The 14,327-nt window shown below is 41.4% G+C and overlaps 1 protein-coding gene across 1 annotated transcript in view; it reads right to left on the bottom strand.

The window, feature by feature from the left end:
• NOTCH2 (notch 2) overlaps nt 1–14,327 on the bottom strand; it is a 96,935-nt gene that overhangs the window by 80,783 nt on the left and 1,825 nt on the right. The window lies entirely within an intron of this gene.

Below are 14,327 nucleotides of genomic sequence, written 5' to 3'. Positions count from 1 at the left end.
ACCTTAAGAGATATCAAGTAGGTGTAACATGTTGTCAAAAAATTAGGGTTGGCACACAGAAGAATTTTGAGTCAGAGATTTTGCTGGTTTTGGCACGCACTCACAAAAAGGTTGTCCACCCCTGGCCTATTCCTCAGTACAGGACAACTATTTCTGGCTCAGCCGGCGTGGCTCAGCAGTTGAGCATCGACCTATGAACCAGGAGGTCATGGTTCGGTTCCTGGTCAGGATACATGCCCGGGTTGTGGGGTGAGAGGAGGTAGCTGATCAATGATTCTCTCTCGTCATTGATGCTTCTATCTCTCTCTCCCTCTCTCTTCTTCTCTGAAATCAATAAAAATATATTAATTAAAAATGTAAATAAATCAAAACCTCAAAAAAAACCATATAAATAAATTATTTCTGGACTTCCTCACTATTTTAGTAGCTCTTCCATGCTTAAGATAACAATAGTAATAATGACAGTCACCAACATTTTTTAAAGCACTTACTATGTATTATGTATTTGCTAAGCATTTTACAGCTTTTATTACTCCTTATAACAGTATATTATATTATGATCTCCACTCTGTATATGAAGACCTTGAAGCTTAGAAAGATTAAGCTAGTAGGTAGCAGAGGCATCAAACCTATGCTGCTCCCCCAACTGGATGATTCTAGTTCATCCAAAACCTCTTTAAAGCGTGGGGCCCAAAATGGGAAAAACAAACAAACAAAGAAAAAACATAACACATATGTTCTTTTTGGAACAGCACAGAACTGGACATGATGTTTCCACTACAGCAGCCTAACACGTGTTCACTTTTTTTAAAGCCACAAAATACTATTATGTGCTCCCAGATGATTTCCCCCCCACATGAACTACTTTTATAACACATTTCTTTATCCTTTAGTCGTACATGTTTAACCCAATAATTTAACCTATTATTTGTTCCTTTTAAATTCACCATGCTGAATCTTTTCTCCAAGTTTTCTTGATTGAGATGCCTTACCCTTCACAACTAGCATTAGTGCCCAGCCCTTCAAATCCAAGTCCCTTAGAATCTGAGACCTGCTCCTCTGCCCCACTCCTCCCAGCTGTCTTACCGCTCAGCAGTCCGTAACACAAACTCTCCTGATTACTTCCACACTCTTGTATGCGGTTTCCTTTATAAAAATCATCTTTCTACTTTACAGTGAGAAACATCATCTTTTCCCTTCTGTTATGTCTAATTTATGTTCCTTTCTTCCATCTTTGCTTCAAAGATCTGCTCAAAACCAATGTCCTCCATTTAGCCTTTTCCAAACCATCCTACCCATCTCTGATCCCTCCGACAGCAGATGCAGTGCCATGCTATGCGCTACATTATTTGTACAGTGTGGCTCTTCTTCCTTTAAGCCACTGCTATGTCTTTCCTGTGCCTCTGTCAAACTCCCATTTGATTCTCTGTGTGAGGTGGAGGGAGAGGAAGGGCATGTCTTGAGACCCTGGTGCAGGTGCCTTGTATACCAGGAGCATTATGTACCATTAGGCAACTGATTCCAAAGCAGCTTAAATTTGCCCAGCCATGTGGCTCAGTGGTTGAGCTTCCACCTATGAACCAGGCGGTCACGGTTCGATTCTCAGTCAACCCGGTGAGGGCACATGCCCGGGTTGCAGGCTTGAGCCCAGTGCGGGGTGTGCAGGAGGCAGCCGATCAATGATTCTCTCTCATCATTGATGTTTCTAGCTCTCTCTCTCCCCCTCTCCCTTCCTCTCTGAAATCAATAAAAATATATTTTTTTAAAGCAGCTTACATTTCATATGATGGATAAAGTCAGTTTTCCAATCAAGTCTGCTAAAAAATTCCCTTCCAACCCCATACTGCTCTGCCTGGTAGAACACAGGCCAACTCAACCCTAAGAATCATCCTGAGGTACAAGATTAGCCCTCAGTCCCCAGGAGGCTCGGCAGAATTCTGGACATGGACAGAAAGGGGAGAACTGGGTAAGGGAGACGGCTAGAAATAAAGGGCCCGTGTTTCCCAAGGCAGGAGACCTTTCACCTCTGCAAATCCCTGTTCAACTGTAAGACAAGTACACACATACCCCGTCAATCTGAGTGGGAATTAAGACTCGGCCTGAAAACAAGGGCCTGAATACCTCTCTTCTTGAGTTGGCCCAAGCTGCGTGAGGGTAGAGGCTGGAAACACGGCCAATCACGCAAGTTCCCTCGCAGGCCTACAGTTCTACTGCGCTAACCCAGGAAAGCTTTCTTGAAAATGGCCTACATCTTGAATACAGATCTATGTAAAATATAACCCAATAAACCTAACGGCTGCCTTTTGTTCCCGAACTATTTGAACGCCTGCCTCCTGGAGGGAACAGATCCGCTTAGTTCAGTGCTTCTCTCGGCGACACCCTCCCATTCTGTCCCCCCTTCTTCAGCTCGGGAACTCTGAAAGAGCCCAGTCCACAGAGGAGGCTGGGAATACAGGGAGAGTTGGGGGGAGGGGAGCTGGTTTTCCTGTAAAATAATTCCCCAAACTGACCTGAATGCCTATCAGGTCCATGTAGGAGGTCACAGTTTGATTCCTGGTCAGGGCACATGCCCGGGGTTTGGGCTCCATCCCTGGTGTGGGGCGTGCAGGAGGCAGCCAATCAATGATTCTCTCTCATCATTGATGTTTCTATCTCTCTCCCCCTTTCCCTTCCTCTCTGAAATCAATAAAATATATATATTTTTAAAAAAAGAAATGCACTCACTCACTGTTACTATTCAAACACACATGAAGTGAAGGGGAGGGAGGGAGGGAGGGAGAAAAACAAGGAACTCCTCCTAATGGAACCAGAAGACTTTCCAATGGAAAGGATGCCCACGCAGCCCCCCTCGGCCAAACAGATGAGAACCAGACCCCGGTTCTCACATGTCACCCGCAGCCTGGATTCGTTTACATGTAGCCACTTTACAGATTTCAACGGCCCTGGGATTTGAATAGCAAGTCCAAGCTCTCTGGCAGTGGCTGCGGCTCGGAATCAGTCTCCCTAGTAATGCAGGACAGAAAAATTTGTCCTTTCAAGTTTCCTGAGTGAATAGCCACTCGTCTAGAGAAAAGCTGAAAACACTGTAGCGGCGTGTCAGCTCCAAGATGACCAACGTCTGAGCAGGAAATAAGCCCCTTTCCAAATACAAGCCAGTGTTCTCTGTCCTTGTTTTCTCCACCGAATGTTCTGTATCAGCAGGGTGAGCCCACATTGCAGCCAGGGCTGTGCTGCAGCTTTGCCTTTCGCCTTTTTTTTTTTTTAAAGCGAGGATTTGGTCATTAAAAAAAATAAAACAACAAAGCAAAACCCCTACCGCATACAAGGAGAAGAAAAAGAGAGGCGGGCTTTACAAAACAGCTATTTCCAAATCATGATTTTTTAAAAAACTATACAGAATGTGGAACGGAGGGGAAAAAAATGTCTCATGTGGGTTGCGTCGGCCCTGCAGCTGCTCCTCATTAAAGATCCTCTTTACTCCCTCTGGGCTTGTTTCCAGCAGAAAATTCTTTACACAGAACTCTGCTTTCAACCCACTTTCTTCTTGCTCTCGGCCTCCTGGCCCCCCAATCCGCAGTGGCAGCGTGCCCTCGCTGAGCTCTAGAGGGGGGAGCTGTTGTTAAGGTAAATGAGGTAAGGGCAGGAGGGAAAAAAAAAATAACAAAACCCAGAAACCAAATTAAGCATTGGTCAGTAACAAAGGTCTGCAGTTTGAAAGGGCCCCAAATCAGCCTGTTCTTTTCTGTGACCATAATGCCAGCTTAGTTTCCTGCTCCCCCTGTTAACGTAGATAAAAATAATCGCTAACAGCCAAGGCTAACTGTAACCAGTGAAAGTTCCTATTTAACATTTCATTCCCAAGGCTCTGGCTGCAAACTTCTAGAGGCCTTAGAGCCTACAGAATCCAGTCTACAGTCTTCGGCTGGCATTCCAGAGGCCCAATCCATTAGTCAAACCTCATCCCCCCCTCCTCCCAGTACCTCCAGTTTGACATCTCATCAGACTGTCAACTTGTTCATGCGGTAACTCTGTGTAAAGGTAACTAACTGGGTTATGCTAATCACTGACATGGGAGGGCGGGGGGAGGAAAAGAAACATATGCATGAAGATTCCAGTTCACTTCCTTCCTGGTGAAGAGGGAAGAAAAGGGAGAAGCTCTGTCATGTCGACTTCTTCTTCCCTTTCTCACTCCCACTCACCCCGCCTCCCACCCCACCCCACCCCCAATACACTATAGCTTACTCAGCAAGAAGGAAAGACAAAAAGAACTAAAAACAGTATTCGAATATAGAGTTAGGACTGGTTACTGGGCTGGTTTGTGGTAAAACACACTTTCCAGGGCTTTGCTGGTTGGATGTAAAGGAAACAAAGACAAATATACCCTCAATTTCTCTCTCTCTCTCTCTCTCTCTCTATTTTGTATGCACACACACACAACTTTTTAAGCACAACTAATAAACACTACCAAATACTGCAGGACAGCCCATTTTTCTACTATGTAAATTCGGCTTCCGGAACAGAACATTTCTGCTTTTCTTGTAGAGGTATTTCAGAAAATGTTAATCTTGGTTCCCACATTAGGCTGAATGCTTCCAAATTAAAAGTTTCCCACAGGAAAAGAATTTCACGGGGAATTGTGAGGCTGGGAATCATCTGAAACACCACCCCACTTGGTGTTCATGGGTTCAGCTTTTTCACCTCCCCCCACCCCCATCTGAATAAAGCAGTAAACACACGCTGATTTTAATAAATCCAAACCCAAAAGAAGCTGCAATGATAAAAGCTTTAAAGCTGTTAATTCACAGCCTCATTCATCTTCATCAGAAACTATGAAATCAGTCACCACTGCAATGGGAAACCATGCTTTATTTACACAAGAATTTGCACATGCCCTTATCTTCCAGTTTACAGTCTGCGCTCATTTATCAGAACTCAGAAGCTGAACCGAGCACCCAGTCTCTTCCATCATCACTGGGAAGATTGGGCAAGGGCACACACACGGCGCTGAAAGCCTGGTGTTGCTGTTCTAACAGGAGGTGGTCTTTCTCTGTCTCCCAGCACACAATCAGTATCTTCCCATATTTCACTGCTCTGAACCCTGAGGGGGGAAAAACGTCTACTTGTGATTAAAACATGGCAAACATACTCTAACCACACGAGTTTACAAAAAGCACCCTTCACGGTAATAGGCAAAAATGAATGAATGAAGCCAGTTGTTCCCAAGCTACGCACTGTACAGTTATGGTACACGCTACAGCCTCTTATGGAGGAATCTGAGCTGCTGATAAAATACACAAGGCTAAAAATGACTGACGAGTGTGTAGTTCCCAAGCTACGCACTGTACAGTTATGGTACACGCTGCAGTCTCTTATGGAATCTGAGCTGCTGATAAATTACAGAAGGCTAAAAATGACTGACGAGTGTGTAAAACATGGTGTGGGAAGAGATGCACCAAATTTAAAATTGCAGGGAATCGACCACTTCATTAAGTTCATGGAGGACCTTTTCCCAGCTATCATTTATATATATTCTCTCAACACATAAACGCCTATTTTATTTCCCCAGCTCATGATGCATAACATTTAGGAAAGAATAGGTGATATCCCATAATTAGAGTCTGCGTCTGTGGAGACTAATTATGAACTCTGAGAGTCAGTGTCAGCCTTTGCCTGGAAGGAAATGAGTCAACTTTTCATTAGTAATCAAGTCTGTCCGCTTTTTAAGTGACCCAGAAATTCAAGGCTATAAGTTTTAACAATATGTGATAGAGAATCAGACATCACAATCATTATATACAAATAGGACTAAAGCAAAAAAAAAAAAATTAAAGTCAAAGAGGTTCTTGAGGTACTTTTCAGGATGACTGAGGTTTCAGAAGGGGCGAGTTGCCCAGTAAAATAATTCCTCAAGGAGATGTGTCCGGCTTACACAACAGGAACCAGCATTTCAAAATTTTAAAGGGACAGGTGATTAAATGGCTAAGGCTCTACATGGTCTAGGCAAGAGAATCATAACCACTATCAAATGTTTTCCACACAGTAGAGGCAGCCCTGGTTTATTCTGGATAATTGAGGGTTTGGATATATACTATATAATCAGAGGAAACAAGCAGTAAAAGACATGAGCTAATTTGGGGTAACCAAAGATTTGGCTAACAGATGCTTACTCTCTCTGGATCCCTGAACTGGACTGGACGAGGCCAGTGATGTGCTGGACAGAAGAGATTTAGAGTTGGGATGCTCGAACTCTCAGTTAAGACAATGCACTAGGCTGTGTATGAAAACGACCCTGTTCTTAGTGTTTCTGCTTTTCCATCACTCCTCCTATCCCAGCCTATTCTTCTTTGTGCCTCAGAGATACTTGAGTTCTGATTGTAAACGGTGTCCGCAAGCCTACCTGGCTGCTCTGTGCTGGAAGCAGAACAAGAATCAACAGTCAAGTCCAAAAAGGTCTGAGGGGGCGGCAGGGAGGTGGTGGTTACCCCAGCTGCTCCCAGGTCTTCCCCTCATCCCTCACTCCAGATATTCTGTCCTCAAGCCCTCCAGCCAACATGTGCTAAAGGAATGAGTTTTTAATCACTTGTCTGTTGCTACAAAACCAGATTAATCTACCTACTGATTTCGTAAACCTCACACAAACTGAAGTACAGACAGAGAGGGCAACCAAGATGTAGAAAAGTTTTAAAACTATGTCATTAAGAAATAAATGATGAAGATATTGGTAATAATTTTTCCAGGAAATGATAGCCCTTCCACTTCCATCATTCTCCCTATCCACCTCCTACAGCATCATCAGTATTTTCAGATTTATGACTAAGTTACCCACTAAAACCCCTCTGATTTTCGCCTTCTCTCCCGCAGTTGCTCCCTTGTCTGAATCGCCATAGCTCATAACATCTGTGCGGCTACATTGGGCAATTACAGATGGATTTTATTTCATACATACATGTATGCCTCATCTCCTCAACAAGATGGCAGGATGTCAGAGGACTGCCACCACGTCATATGCCAGAGAAATACAACATTTGCCATCAGACTGCCAAGTATGTGTACTTGTGACAAGGAAGTCAGACAGCTCAGGCCTCTTGGGTTTTCCTGTCTCTTCACAATCCCCACCACAGTGCTCAATCATAGTGGCTAGCTCAATAAATACCAGTGTGATGAAAATTAAACATTTCTTTGAAGAGTTATAGATTGAATGTGTGTATGCCCCAACCCAATTCATATGCTGAATCCTACTCCCAATGTGATGGTATTTGGAGGTGGAGCCTTTAGGAGGTTTAGGTAGATGAAGCCATGAGGGTGGGGTGCTCACTGTGGGATTAGTGCCGTTATAAGTAGATGAAGGGACCAGAACTTTCTCTCCCCACCATGTGAGGGTATAGCGAGATGGCGGCAGACATCTGCAAACCAAGAAGAAGGTCCTCACAGAGAACCAGCACCTTGTCTGATCAAGTCAGCCAGACCTTAATCTTGGACTTCCCAGGCTCCAGAACTGTGAGAAATAAATGTCTGTCATTTAACCCACCCAGTCTGTGGTTGTAGCAACCAGAGCTAACTAAGATAAAGAGTGAGGATCCTGCAGTTCTTCAGAGTCTATCTAACTTTCAGTGTTCAAGATACAAGTTTATAGGTATAGCAACTGTGGGAAAGTGGCCGAATCTATATAGATTCAGTACCCTAAATGCTACTATTCTACATAACTCCTAACCAGGTTATTTTCTCATTAACACCTACCTTCTCCTCAGAATTATATGAAGAAGAAAATTGGATATAATATTCCAGTTAGATGTGTTCACTGAGGAATACCACCTGTCACTTAAATAATACCCTTATTCGTCTTTGCTTTCACTTTTCTTTTATAAAGGCCTTTTCATAAAGATCCAAGTAAGACACTACTTAGGAGAGGAATGTTTTAAAAAGAATATAACTGCTGTAAGGAAAGGCTGAAGGCATCAGTATAAGAGTCAATAACACGTACTTAGACCCATAGAACAGTGCCTACTTGGACCCATAGAACAGTGCTGGTGAAGATTACTGACGATGGCTAGATGTAGAGAACTCTGGGAAGCCCCAGAGGCACTAGTATACCTTCAATTAAGGTGTGAAGTAAAAAACAACTAAGACAAATATGAAAATAAAATACACACATAATACACACATACGCACAGTGGGGGTGAAGGAGACACTAAAGTTCATTCCCAGCTACAAAGTTCCTAGGTGCAGGATGTTGAAAAGAGGCTTAATGAAAACCTCCATCACACGCTCACATTTATGGTAGCTTAACAAAGAAAACAGCACTTGGAAATGTCTCCATAATTACATTTTTATCACATTCTAAGATTCCCACCCCATGCATTCAATCTGGCGAGTCTTGATGAAAGACGGATAGCCAAAATTTAAAATGAAGGATTTAATTAAGCTGCTCCAGATCCTGAAAGAGAAATATTTCTCATCCTGCTTAGTCACGAGAAAAAAAGGGAGCAAAGAATTCCTACATGATATTAATAGTGCTGACACGCCACTACGAAACAATAAGAAAGAAACTTTACATAGGATTATGGTTAACCTGGGGACTGTGTTGAAAGAAGTCTAGCTAAACTCACATCTATTCACGCCAGCTTTGCAGGACAAAATTAGTTGATTTAATTTACTGGCAGTTACCCAAGACAAGTGAAAGGATACAGGCCAAGCCTATGAACCATCTTCTCCTACTTTGCCATCTAGCAATGATGTTTATAAAGGTTCCAACCTAAAGAATAAGGATTAGTTAAAAGAGTATGGGAATTCTGTTGTTAAATATTGATAAGAAGCTGATAATCAAGACTTCTTTTATGAAAAATTCCTGAGGAATGCTTAACATATTTGTTAAAGGATGTTTCAAGGATATGTGTTCATTAGAAGAATCCCATGGGAATGGTACTGTTAGAGGACCGGACTGTGCTTCCTCAACAAGGAAAGCCTTACAGGACACACTTCTATACATCTGTAACTCACTATGCAAATGTGAGGTGCTATGTTTAACAACCTGTGACTTTGTGGTGGCAGCAAGGTTTACCAGAAGTCGTTGTTGAATCTGACCTGTCTCAATTTCACAGCTGCAGAAAATCTGTCTGAACTTGCTCATCTTTCATTAGGAAAAAGAAGGGAGAAGTTTCAAGTTTTTCAACCTGGTTTTCTCGACTAAAAAGCATTTTAATTGACAATATCCTGTAACCTCACCTTCAATGCCCTCTTCTTACATTTCATCTGCAGTAATTTCACTGAGATTTCCAGTCAAAGGCCACTTCTCAGAAATGCAGCATTAGCCGAGCCTGGTCCACATACGCTCATGTAGCTACAAGCAGGTTCAACGCCCCTAGTCTTCTCCAAGCTGCCTAGGCCTACCTAATGCTACTGGCTCTATTTTAAAATTGGGAACTCTATACAGTAGAGTTTTAATCATATCCCTTAATCTGGAAAATTACCTTTCATATTCTTTCAAATGTTCCACATTCCCTTTACAGAATGTGGTTTGTACTATCACTTTAAAATAGGCAATTCTGTCCCCATTTTACTGATAGGCAAATTGAGACTCAGAGATACAGCACATTTGCTAAGAGGTCAGCTACTTAAGAGTTATGTGATCTTGGGCAAACATTTAACCTTTCTGAGTTTCCATATACTCACTGGTAAAACAGGGATATTAAGACTAACTGCTTCCTATGAGGGCTAAAATGCATGTAAAGAGCTTACCTGAGCACAGAGCCTGGCACATAATAAGTGTTTGATAAATATTAGCTAGCATACTATTCTTTAACTTGTCAAAGATCTGAGTGGCAACAGGAATTATGGCTCAAACCCAAGTCCATTTGACCTACACCCTATGACCTCTCCATGCCACCAGGCAGGATCTTCCAGATGCCTCAATCCAGTCCCAGTGCAGGCTGAACCACACCGAGTATGAGGCAATAGAGAGAAATCAGCAATACTGATCTATTCTTTATTTAAAATTTGGAAATTTTTTATCATAGTTTTTTGCATTAATTTTGATTTTTGAACTACTTCATAAAAACATTATTTAATCTTGATTACTGAGTTTTTGGCACCCACTCACCTAGCCCTGGCCCCAGCCCCTTCCACTGGTGGCTCCACAGGACAGTCCATCTCTTCATAGGTGACTTGATGAGACTCCAGCCACACTCATTCTGAGCCTCTTTAAGAAGTCCAGGTTAACACACTGATGATTATTATATGGCTTCCCAAAGAAGAGTGAAATAATGTGGTAACACTATCAATGAATTACTACCACAGTCACAGTTGTCTGTTAGATTGCTACATATGGTATACATAAATAGCATGTGCTGAAAAATTCTTGAATTAATAACTCCTTAAGCATCGCATTAAAAAAAAACCACACAAAGATTACTCTGTGAAAGTATTTAGTAAGCCAAAAGGCAGCATTCTTCATTTTATGGTAAAGATAAAAAAATATGAAAAAGTGGCCAGCAAGGAAAATCATTAGTCATTAATATTTAATGTACCTTACAGCTAGTTGACAAATTTTAGGTAAAATGTGACACAAAGTTGTATTTAATAACATATTTATAATGATTTACTTTATTATTATTATTATTATTTTTTTTTTATCCTCACCCAAGGATATGTTTTTAATTGATTTTAGATAGAGAGGAAGGGAGAGGGACAGAGAGAAAAACACCAATGTGAGAGAGAAACATCAATCGGTTGTCTCCTATATGCACCCTAGCAGGGATCGAACCTACAACCTGGGTCTGTGCCCTGACTGAGATTCACACCCATCACCCTCTGGTGCACGGGACAACGCTCCAACCAACTGAGCCAGGGCTATCATGATTCACTTTAAAATGTAGTTTTCAATTAGATACTTTACCAAAAAGTAGAAATTCTCAAATGCAATCACCGACCCACAGGATCCTATGTAACTCATGGTGACTTTCCATTGTTTATCAACCACTATGCTGTAGAAAATTTTGAAAGACTACAACTATAATTTTTATCATTAAAACTAATGGCAGACAAGGACTTTAAATAATATCAGACCAACTCTCCTGCTTTCAATAATTATGAACTCTGGACAGAATATTAAAGGTACCAGAGAGTAACCGAAAGCAGACAAAAACTGGAAGGGATATGAGGCTCACAAAAAGAAGAGCAAACTTCCTTTTCCCTGAAGGCATTCCCCAGTCCATATAGCAGAAGAGGGAGAGAGTGCGAGTAGAAAAAGGAAGTCTCACTGGCTGAGCAGTCAAAGGTGTCTGGACCCATCAGAGCAGCTGCAACTTGAGGAGCCAGCACCACAGACAGAGAAGTCCTGAGTGCCAACAACTCCACTCGAATCCGTAAGTGATTCCTGACTAGGCATGAGCAAGATGATAGGTAGGAGCCCAAGAGAATGCAAGAGTTGGAAGGCTGAAAGCCTGAGCATGGTTCTGGGGAGTGGGAGGTTTGAATTCAAGTCCTACCAAATTAGAGGTGCTTGGGAAACACCCGGGATTGGGGAAACACCACTAGTTTCCACCGAATCCTCTTAGGGGTCATACTTTGGTATGGCCCATATCCCAGGACTAAGACTTAAACCATCAGACTAAGGGCCTAACAGACCCACCAAAGCAAAGCCTAAAACCAAGCCCTTCACAGGATCATGGTGATCTTCCCGTAATGCAGCTGCCTGCTAGACCAAAACTCAGTGTTCTTTAGTGGAAGATAAACTTGAAGATGCATCACTCATGATGTCCAGTAAGTATGAAGCACAGAAAAATTGTACCCACAGTCAAGAGAAAGCGATGTTGAGAGAAACACACCCAAAGACGAACCAGATGTTAAGAACTGACAGACAAGGACTTTAAATAATTATGATAAGCATGTCTTAAAAATGCACACTTTGTGAATTTTACAAATAGTAACCTCGCCCACCCCCAACATTCTAGTGAACTTGAGTTGCCCATGATTTTTAATCAAATTGGGATTTGGGATGGTTTATATCGGAAAGTCTGAGACAAGCAACTTGAAAGTGATTAATGACAGCTAAACTTAATTATATATTTACACCTCCCAGTAGGACAAGGGAGAGAATGAAATGTCTTATCTCTCTGTAGTGAGAGGGCTTTATTGAGATCTGACAACAACTATTTAGGAGCAATGATTGAGTTTTATGCAAGATTACACAGGCTCTCCTTGCCTGGCATCCCAATATAATCACAGACTGACTGACTACTTAGACTCCTAACAGTGAAAAGAAAAAACAACAGAGTTGAGCTGTGTACAAAACGAACCTTTGCAAGTACTTATCCTCATCCGTCAATGTGATCTTACCAAGGATTTCTATAATTTCTGTAAACAATCATTATATTTTAGCTGAATCAGTAACATTAGGCTCTTTATACAGATAGTCAGATACCTTCTACTTTAAAACGTTTTCCATTAATTTCCACTCCACCCACCAAAGGAATTTGGCTTTAACTTTCTTTTCTTAATCCACTAAGCAATCTCATAAATAAAAGATAATCATATGCCCTGCATGTCTGATGTAATTCTTATAAACCTTCTAAGTGTTCTAATATTCATTTACCATTTTGTGAAAATAATATGTACTGAACAAGCTGGATTACCTACCTTCTTTCCCCAGGGAAAAACAACATTGATGAAGATACATTGAAAGGTCTGTAAGTAGATGTTACTTTTGCTTAACATTCTATGGCGAGTCTATGGCCTGGGACTGACTTGCCTCCCTGATACTGTCCTTGCATTTCTTGCGTCCACTTATGCTGACACTGTCACTCCTGAAGATGCTAATTTATTTTACTCAGGTAGAGAAACACTCTTTTCCCCCCAAGTTTAGTTGTTCATATTGGTCTCCCAAAAGGATGGCCTTGCCCATTTTTTTTTTCTTACTGAGCCTTTCTCAAAAAACTTGTTTCTCTTACAACAGGGTTGGAAGACACCTGAGGGACCCACCCAGAACTATATCCATAAGCAATCCACCCCATCAACAATGAGTAAGTATCTAGGGACAGAACTCAGGCAGCTCTGTTTACGTCATTCACAAAGCGAGTTCCCTGTTGCCTAGCAGTGCTTCTTCCATAAACTGGGGGCAACAGTCTCTCACCTTGGTTGGAGAGTTGGAGACTAGCAGCCCACAAATCTGTTTGCTCCCAAAAGCGATCCTTAGTGTCCTTTCCTGGTAAGTGCTCAGAAATTGGTCTCCTCTAGAAACCATCTCTCTCTATGTCAGACCACAAATATGTAGGCCAACTCTTAGACCCTATTTATAAGGTGAAATATCTCCAAATAAATTGGAAGTAAACGAAATTGCCTACCATCCTAGATGCTATGTGAAGCAAATGAAATTCTTAGAGAGGACCGGTTTCTTCTGAAGACAAATGGATTTTTAAAAATGTGAACGATGATATCTATTGAGCACTCTTTGGTTCAAGAAACATATTGCTAAACACTAGCTACATGCCAGGCATTATAACTATACAAAGATGCATAAGACCAGGACCTTACAACCTAGTAAGAGAAACCAATATATCAATAAATGATCATAATGTAATGGGTTAACTATCACAAGAGAGCTGAATAATAGAATAACGCAAGTAGCTAAGACACCAGATGCCAAAAAGGGACTTAACAAGATTTCAGTGGCCGATTCTAAGGTATTAAGTTCCTTCCCTTTTTATTTCCAGTTGTGCTTCTGTTCTTAAGAGGAAAATGTATCACATGTTTTGAGGTGGGTTTTTTTTCCAGCTAGAAAAACTAAGTAAACAGCACATAATCAGTTACATAAAAAATTTCATTTCCGCCCTGACCAGTTTGGCTCAGTGGATAGAGCGTTGGCCTGCAGACTGAAAGGTCCCAGGTTCGATTCCAGTCAAGGGCATGTACCTTGGTTGCAGGCACATCCCCAGTGGGAGGTGTGCAGGAGGCAGCTGATCTATGTTTCTCTCTCATCGATTTTTCTAACTCCTTTCCCTCTCCCTTCCTCTCTGTAAAAAATCAATAAAATATATATTTAAAAAAAAAAATTTCATTTCCAATGTTATCTTTATTCCAATCCAAACAACCTATTGTTAAGACTCACTGTCATCATAGCTTAAACTATTTTCTCTTCAGTGAAGAAAATTCCTTCTGACTTGGAAAAATTCTTGTTGTATGACATTAAAAAACCTAGATCTTGGTGAGAATGGACTTAATGGGAACAAATATCATTATTATCCTTATGGTATTTGATTAAATATCCAGAGAAGAAACAAAAATGTGTTGGATAAACTCCCTTACAATGTTTATTAAGTAAATTCTTATACAAA

This window comes from Myotis brandtii, unplaced genomic scaffold (assembly GCF_000412655.1).
Source record: "Myotis brandtii unplaced genomic scaffold, ASM41265v1 scaffold582, whole genome shotgun sequence".
In the NCBI taxonomy this organism is placed as follows: Eukaryota; Metazoa; Chordata; class Mammalia; order Chiroptera; family Vespertilionidae; genus Myotis; species Myotis brandtii.
Note: the sequence above shows the minus strand (reverse complement) of the source record. Positions and strands in the feature narration are given on the sequence as shown.